At 43.8% G+C, this 8,674-nt stretch overlaps 1 long non-coding RNA gene across 1 annotated transcript; it reads right to left on the bottom strand.

The window, feature by feature from the left end:
• Positions 1 to 694: 694 nt before the first annotated feature.
• Positions 695 to 5,931, bottom strand: LOC109290032. Its single transcript, XR_002095497.1, has 3 exons — positions 5,734 to 5,931; positions 3,841 to 3,899; positions 695 to 1,360 (listed from the first exon to the last, which is right to left on the bottom strand). It is a non-coding gene; the product is annotated as an uncharacterized LOC109290032 (long non-coding RNA).
• Between the last annotated feature and the right edge of the window lie 2,743 nt (positions 5,932 to 8,674).

Here is an 8,674-nt window from a genome sequence, read left to right as displayed (position 1 = left end):
AGTGATTGGAAACAAATTAAAATCTGTAATGCAACAGAAGCTCGGTGCACATAAACCACTTTCAAAATGGACAAAACCGGTTTAAGATAAACCTGGATGGATGTAGTAGCAGACTTAACTGATTTAAGTTAAATTGGTTTATTGAACTTCTGTCCCAGATCTCTTCCAGATTCAAGTTAACTCACAGTCCCCCAGCATCCCAAGATGCTTTGCATCTCCCCTGCAATCCCCTCCCTGCCCCTGCAGAGGTGGGCAAGCTAGCCTTGGCCCAAGCTGTCTGATTTTGCTGATTAGGGAAGCGTGCTCTAGTACCCCTCAGCTTCTGACCTAGGCCACTGCAGGCATATGGCTGCATTTCTGGAATCAAAAGTGAATGTCTGTTCACTTGCTTATTGGTTCAATCTATTCAGTTTAGACTAATCTGCAGAGATTGAATTGATTCAGCCTCAGGCTTTTTGACTGTCTGTACTTAACTCAGAGGCGCAAGTCCAGAATGAGGCTCTGACTCTTGCCACAGGTTGCCCTCAGTCAACCCAGCTATAAATGGGCACCTGGTTATTCAGCCAAGGGAGTTTGAGGCAGCTGGACATGATCCCAGCCATATGGCTCCCTTGTGAGCTGTTGGTTTTAGAAACCGGTGTGCCTTCATCATGTTAGCCTGATGGGCTCTTTGAACTTTGACTATTTGTTTATATCTTCCCCTCGCCCTGTCCTGGGCTGCAGGAACTGGGCTGAGCTGCTTTAGTCCCCAAAACAGAGCTCCTAATTTGGCTCTTGTATCTCTACCCATAGTGCTTAGGCTTCTGCTTCAGCTGCCCTGTGCCTCTCATCTGCCATTCAAAATAATTTGCATCATTTACAATTTACATAATTTCAACATGAAACCAGACATCTGCTCAGGCTACAGAATATAACACGGAACAGAACACAACCTGAGCAGAGTTCTGCATTGTAGCAAAACCAGTTATGGGACTGCAAGTGTGAAACCCTCCTCCCTGCACACTGCAATTCTCAGAAAGGAGGATTTAGCATCTAGACTCAAAATTATTCACGCATCTCCCAAACTGGTCTAGCCCTCTGTGGCTGGATGCAGTTTTAATGCCATCCAAGGCAGCAGAACTCACAATGGAAATTGCTTAAGACTGGAGGGTCGCCTTGGAGCTGAAGTCCCCTGAGAACAGCCTCAGAAGTTTTGGTGCAATCAAATTGAAACCTAATCTCAGGTTTGGACTTAGACCTGAATTCCTTTCTAGTGCAACTCCATTACAGATCTGAGCATCACCTTCTGAGCCCAGCTATACATGAAATTTAGAAGATGATGAGATTTCCTTAGACATCTCCCATGGCTCTGTGTTTAACCCTGTGGGATGGCAATGAGAGAAGAGGGAGTGGTGGGATATGGCCGCAGTGCAGCTCCCCAGAAAAGAAAGAAACTTCAGCTCTCCTAAGAGATTTACATAGTGCCAGAAAAAATTATTTAAACACAAATGGGCTTATCAATATGGTTGGAAATGTTGCAGTGGTGGTGGCAGCCTGGTGTAATGTAAAAAGAACGGAGCTAATCAAACACTCACTCCATTGTGTGAGCTTGGCTGTTCATGAGACAGGTTTGTTTCTTTGGCAGGTATGCCTTTCCTTCACCTTGGAGGAGGGGGAGGGGGGAATCTAGACTCCTTTTAAATCACTGCAAAGGAAATGTCCACGTGTACTATGTACTCACTGAACAACTTCACAAGGAGCCACGTAATGTATGTATTTATTGAATGCTGTCATCAGGTGCTATAAATGTAGGTGCTACAGAGACTGGTATTTAAATTGAATTCCTATCCCTGCTACCTTTTCATGTCAAATAGCTGGGTAGGCTAGGCACTGACTGGGGAAAACCAACCAAAGCCTTGTTAACTGTGCATGCACTCAGCAACTTGCAAGGCTCCATTATCCTGTGTCAGATGTTAAGGATGTGTTGCAGGAGGCCTAAGGATAGGTTTCTCTGAGGACGCGAAGCACAAAAAACTACTGCAGACACTTCCAGTGGAAGTGCGTGGGGTATTGTGTGTAAGAAAACAGGATGAAGCCTGCAGAGAGGGAGAGTTTGAGAGAAGCTGAGTGAGTTTTGAAGGCAAAAGAGGCTAATTCCCACACAGCCTTTTGGGATTCCCATGAGCATGTGAAAATAGAAAGAAAGTAATATAAGGGGGAAACAAGTTTCCCTCAGTGTGCTTGTAGACACCTGGTTTAGATTAGATGTCCTTTTGCTGGTGAGGAAAAATATCCTTAGAAAAAGCAGGGACTATCTGTTATCATGATGGTGCCATTGCTACTCTGGAGGTTATAGCTTAAAGTCAGGATGCCTGGTTTCTTTTCTTAGCTGTGTCACAGAGTGAAGACCCTGGGAACAGCATTTTAACCTCTTGAGGTGAAGTCATGGCTACACTAAAGTTTTACCATTGTCCAATATGGCTACGATTTCCCCCTTGGTGCCTCACTTTTCTCATTTGTGAAATAAAGATAATGCTACTATTTCACTTCACAGGGGGATGTCTACATGCTCATTAATGTGCTGTAATTATGGCACATTAAGTTTAGTACCTGTAATGCACTGTAATTGGTGCGGCGTATTAGTGAAAATGAACACCTTTTGTGTGACAATGCGCACTGGATTAAATCTACTATGCATTAGCACATTAGCATGGGTTTTGCCAGTCATGTTAATGTGTAGTAGAGTTAGTCCAATGTGCATTAAGTGTCTTGTGGAGATGTACCTAGGGGGTGCATCTACATGAGGTGTTTACTGTTGAATAGACTAATTAGCTCTACAGTAAACATTGTATACCTATATATGATGCACTCCTATTAGGCCGGAGTAAACCAGTTAATTCTGCAGCAGGTTAATACTTGTAAATTCAACTACAATCCTGCTGCAGAATTTTTTACTGCACAGCAGTGCATGTATAGACACTGACCCAGCTGGCTGGGCCACAAGGGTGCTTCAGTGCAGGGGTTGCCTGACGGCTAGCTCCACACTGGAACACCCTTGTGCCCCAGCTAGCCCCTCTGCAGCATGGTGAGCTTGGGGGGGAGCAGCCCCGGGCTGGCAGGCTGACCCCTGGTGCCCCTCGCCAGGTGGGGCTGCTCCAACCTGGCTCAACGTTCTGGGATCCCAGGAGTTTATTGCTCCAGAGTTTATTGCTCTGCATTAATTGCACATGTAGATGTGCCCAAGGATCAGGCTATTTGGTTCAGTTATCATTTGAAAAGTGCTTTGAGACATGGAGATAAAGTCCTAGAAAAGACAGAAAATATTATCTGACCAGCAATTAACTCATTGCCATTTTATTTTCAAAGCAGTGCAAGACAGTTTTGCTGACCGTTCTTATTTTAGTCACTTTACGAGAGTGTTCTAGTGTGCTCAATTAAGAGCAAGCTGGAATGGGTCCTACTATAGCAAACATCTCATGTAGTAGACCTCCTGGCCATGCTATTCTAGTCATAATACTGTACATTTAATTGATCTGTTTGTAAATATTTGGAAATTTGCTTCTGACCACTAAAATAGCGGGTTTCTTTTACATCTGACAGTCTCCAACAAATGTTTCTTTCACATCTGATGGGTCCTTATCAAAGCACAGTTAAATGACACACCATTTTTGAATAAACAGGACAAACAGAGGAAAAGGTTGGATGTATTTTTTTCAATTGACATCTGTACAAATTAAACTATTAAATAAATCAGGGTAATAGAAAATAAGAACACTTATGGCTAAATTCACACACCATCTTGTTCCAGCTTCTGCCAGCATGGACCCTGGAAACATGTATCTTGTAATAAAAAAGTCTTACCTGTCTGATCACTATGAATATGATCTGGTTCAGCAGAACCCAACATCTGTATGGTGGCTCTGTGTGAAACAAGTTCAATCTCAGTATCTGATGTGTTCATAAAAAAAAAAGAGTCGTTAGATCAGAAACTTTTCTTGACAGACTCAGCTAACAATCAAAGTAATGAACAGGTTAGGGAGAGACAGCTATTAGTGGTCTCTACATCAGAGTACAGTAGTGACTGGAATAGAGGCCCATTGGCGTTGCGGCATTGGGAGAGTGCACTGATTCATGTTACATTGTGCAGTCATTTTTTTTTCTTTTCAATCTTGGCTAGGTTCAAATTACTGACACGTGCCAGGGTATTTCCTTAGTATAATAAGTCACTTCTATAATAATGGGAAGTTTTCCCATTGTTGAGGTCTTCACCATTTTCAAACTTTTTCTCTTTGTGAGAAAAAGTTCTCACAAAGAGATAAAGTTTGTTCTGTTTCTGATGGCTTAATGACTTTTCAGTTTGCCACCTGCAGTTCAGGACACTCTGGGCATCTCTACATGAGACATTTACTGTGGAATATGCTCCACAGTAAATGTTGTGGTATCAGCACATGCAGGGCTATTAGCTGGAGTGAACTAATAATAGTAGTACTTGTAAATACAAGTACTGTCCTGCTGTGGAGTTTTTTACTGCACAGCAATGTGTGTGTAGGCACTGATCTGGCTGGCTGAGGCATGAAGGTGATTCAATGTGGGGGCTGCCTGCCAGTTAGCCCTACTCTGAAGCACCCTTGTACCCTCTGCGGCTTGTTGAACCACGTTGGAGCAGCCTTGGACTTGCAGGCTGACCCCCCAGGCTCCCTGTCAGCTGGGACTGCTCCAACCTGGCTCAATGTGCTGTGCTCCCAGGCACATGTGTAAACGCAGTGCCTGTGAGCAATAGACTCTAGCCCTGTAAGCACTGGTGTTTATTTATCACATTAAGATACTGGGTAGGCGTGCCCTCGGTCTGGTAAGGCAACTGAAGGCAGCTTGAGAGAAACCATGGAATTTACCCTTTATTACAGCTTGGACAATCTGGGGATTTTTCCTTTCTGGTGTATACCTAATGCTTAGATCTCAGCTCAGCTGTTGCAGAGAGGATTTTCAGTCAATTCTATAGGACAATGTAATTGGGAAATGTATCCATGAGGTACACAGTGTAATACGTGAGAGCTAATCTAATCTAGCAGTTATCATCACTTTTGAGGGCAGATGAGATTAGATCAAAGAGAAAGGTCATAATAACAGAGCTCAATCATCATTGCTGTTTACACACAGTGCTCACTGTTTAATTGCTAGATACTGGAAATACAGGAATAGGAGCTACCATGAAGTTGATGGGATTGTAAGTATTTAGGCCCGTTGCAATTGGTTTTCTTATGGAAATACAGGAGTGTTTACAGTTGAATCCACGCTTGGCTCTGCACCTCTGTGTTTTGCATTGAGGGTCATGTACCACCTTTGATCTGCAATGAAACTTCCATTAACATTAGTGAGAGCTATGGGAATTTTGCTAATTCCAGTACTTAGACTCAATCTGTGACCTGATATAAAACCTGGGAATGATAATAAGAAGCAAAGAGCATAATTGTATTATTTGATAGTATTTTCGTTATTTTTTTTCAATAACTTGAATAAGATTTTAGCATTTTTGCTCCAGAAAGCGATTTTGTCCGATCTCATAGAACTCTGTTCAATAATCAGAGGGATACATCTTCTAGATTTATATGCTGAAGTCCACACAGATAAATGCTGGCTTGCAAGCTGAGCTCCCTTGATTCAAGTTAGATAAAGGGTCATCTGGGTGTATTTACAAAAATATTAACAATGAGCCACAAACAAATCATTGGACAGAAATGTTGCCTGTTGTCTTACCTTGTTAGGAAACCATTTGTAGAGAAGACGATTTTAGCATAAGAACCAAATCCCTGGGTATTTTAAAGTAATGACCAGTCATTAGAAGCAGGAATGTGGGATATGATGTTATTCCTAGCTCTGACCTGACTATTTGGCTGTCAAAAATACTCTCAGAGCTTTGCTTGGTTTCAGTTTCTTGTCTGTGATTCATAGTTGCCTGCTACAGCTGGGTTAATCAATACACTGCAGTTTATTTTTAGAGCCAGTAACAGGTTGACCTCAAGGAAGGAACAAGTTCCTCTTGGCCCCACACTAGCTCTGAGGACGAGTTTGTAGAACTATGGGCTACACTTCTTCAGCACTATGGCCCCAACCCCACAACATTGCCATCCTTGTTTTGCTATTAATAAAGCCCCATATTTTTCAGAAGTGCCACTAATTGTGAGTGCATGTCACAATATTTGGGACATGCACTCACAGTTAGGGCAACCCAGTAGATACATGTTCCAATGAAAGGAAACACCTGTGTGATCCCAGCTACTTTTGTGATAGTTGTGATCCCATTAATTTTGGGTGCCCAGTTTTGGACAGCTGGGACTTGATTATCAGAGGTGCTGTACTCTGTGGCAGGATCCATCTCTCCCACCCATTCTGTAGCTGGGGCAATTTACCACAGGCCACAACAGATGGAGGAAGGTCAGAGCAACCCAGTAGTGATCTGAATTCAAACGTCGGTGTCCTGCCCACTCTCCATCAGTCTTTCCCCATCCTAGGTTCTTCCGTATTTTATGCTTATTTTACCAAACCATTTCCTTCTTCCCCAACACCCACCCACTCACCCACCTCTTTTTCTTTTTTTAATTGCGGGACATGTAAGATACTGTATTCTTTCCAAAGTAACCTATTTGCAGTTTCTTCCCTGGACTGCATCAGCTGACATGACACAGCCCCAGAGCGACATGGCATAAAAGAAGGGAGATTATCACACGCTCTCTCTCCCCCTTTGCAGTGTCTCCTGAGCATCTACAGCTACGAGGTTGGCATGTACCACTTTTCAGTTGCTTTTGTCTTTAACCTTTACTGCTTGCATAGCTGGGACTTGAACAGATCACTGCATCCTTGTGCTAATTACTGTTTAATAATTAGTGCCCATCAAAATCCTGTCTTTCAACTGCCACTCATTTTGTTCTGGGCTTGCCAAGTAACTTCACCTTTCCCTAGCCACAGCCACTGCATTTGAGGGTCAAAGAGTGAGCATTTCTTAATTTTGCATCCAGTTTATTTGCCAGCTTGTACTTTAACTCCTTCGTTGGCTTCAGTTTGATTCCTTTTGCTAAGAGATGCAAATAGATTTCAAGGGCATTGTGAAGCAGGGAAGCACAATCCTGGTAAATAGAGTCCTGCAGTTTCTGCTGTTATCTGGATGATCATAGTTTAAAGCAGTCCGAAGAGGACGGTATTCAGATAGGCCAGTGCACCGGCAAGAGAGGCTCATTCTAGTTTTAGATGCAGTGATAAACTGTTTTTGGCACCTAACTTGCAAGGAGAAGGATTATTCCCTCACCTTCTTTAGATCGTGTTTAGCCTGTGCATAAAAACGAGAATTACCAGGATTCGACATCTCATCTGTTCACCCCTGCAATGATGGGGAGTGCCTGTGTAGTTCCCCATATTCCACAGAAACACACTTCATTCAGACTTCTCCTTGTCACCCAACCTAGGTACCCCTAAATGATAATGTGTGACTTTCGCCGGAGTCTACCCTGCACTGCTGGACTGTGAAACACACCATGCTTCTGCTGAGACTTAAATGCAGTGGTTCCTGGCTAGAGGGTCTTGCCCCTCCACTCAGGGTCAGACTGATCACCCTCTTCTGTAGTAGGGGGCATGGCCTTCTTCCTTAGACTTCTCAAACGTATTTTAACAACCTTTGCAGCAGCAGGATGTTGGCCACGGTGGTCCCCCTGCATTACCTCTGTGGCAGATTAGGGTGTTATGACTTGTGGTTGTGTCAGGGTTGACTGTGTGGACATTAGCCAATGGATTTGTATGGGACGATCCTGCCTTAGGCAGCAGGTCGGACTAGATGACCTCTGGAGGTCCCTTCCAGCCCCACTTCTCTATGATTCTAGGACATGATAGCTGGTCTTATCTTGCAGGATACACAAGCAGCAGGAACAGGCTGAGTGACAGTCAAATCATTGGCCTGGCCAGATTTTTCCATATATGTGTCAGCCAGCACAGTTGAGGCTGGTGTTTTAACACTATGCTGCACAATGTATGCCGTAGCTACTTATTAATCAATGTAGATGCCGCAGGTCAGGATCTGCTGTTGCTGTGGGGTTTGAGGCTATTCCCCCATTGGAGCAGTGCCTGGCAGGGGAGTTTGAACGGTGCCTGCCCACACAGGCCTTACGCTAAACAGCACAGTCAGCACCTCACTTTTATTGACACTAAAACTCCATACATTCCTCTATGGGCAAATTAACAAATGTTTTCCTCTCTCCCTTTCATCCTCCTTCCAATCATTTTTCCCTTCTCTGGAATAACTGCACTGGAACTGGTCACCTGAGGACTTCTTCACAGCTGCACAGAATTCACAAGAACCCTCGCCCACAGCCAAGTCCTTCCCTGGCCAATGACAAACACATAGGAGGAACTGTAAATAACACCGGTGCTATCAGTTAAGTATATCTCTAGGAGCAATAAAAACCACATTCCACCTGAGGAGCAATGCTTTGAAGCTGTTATGACAGCAACCTGAACCAGTCAGACTTGAGCCTGGATTTCCCTGTTGGCCTGAGAGGTAGCCCTTCCAGTTCAGGACCGAGGCAGCCCTGTATATTAGCAGCCTATGGGGGAGGCTCATACTAAATTGCTGCCTGTGCTGTACCTGTTCTGTGAATAAAAAGTACTTGGAGATTCGCATCTGTCTGTAGAGCCTCTTTCACCTGCACTT

Source organism: Gavialis gangeticus, unplaced genomic scaffold (assembly GCF_001723915.1).
Source record: "Gavialis gangeticus isolate Ggan-Ray unplaced genomic scaffold, GavGan_comp1, whole genome shotgun sequence".
Taxonomy (NCBI): domain Eukaryota; kingdom Metazoa; phylum Chordata; order Crocodylia; family Gavialidae; genus Gavialis; species Gavialis gangeticus.
This window is presented reverse-complemented; position numbering and strand designations above follow the sequence as displayed.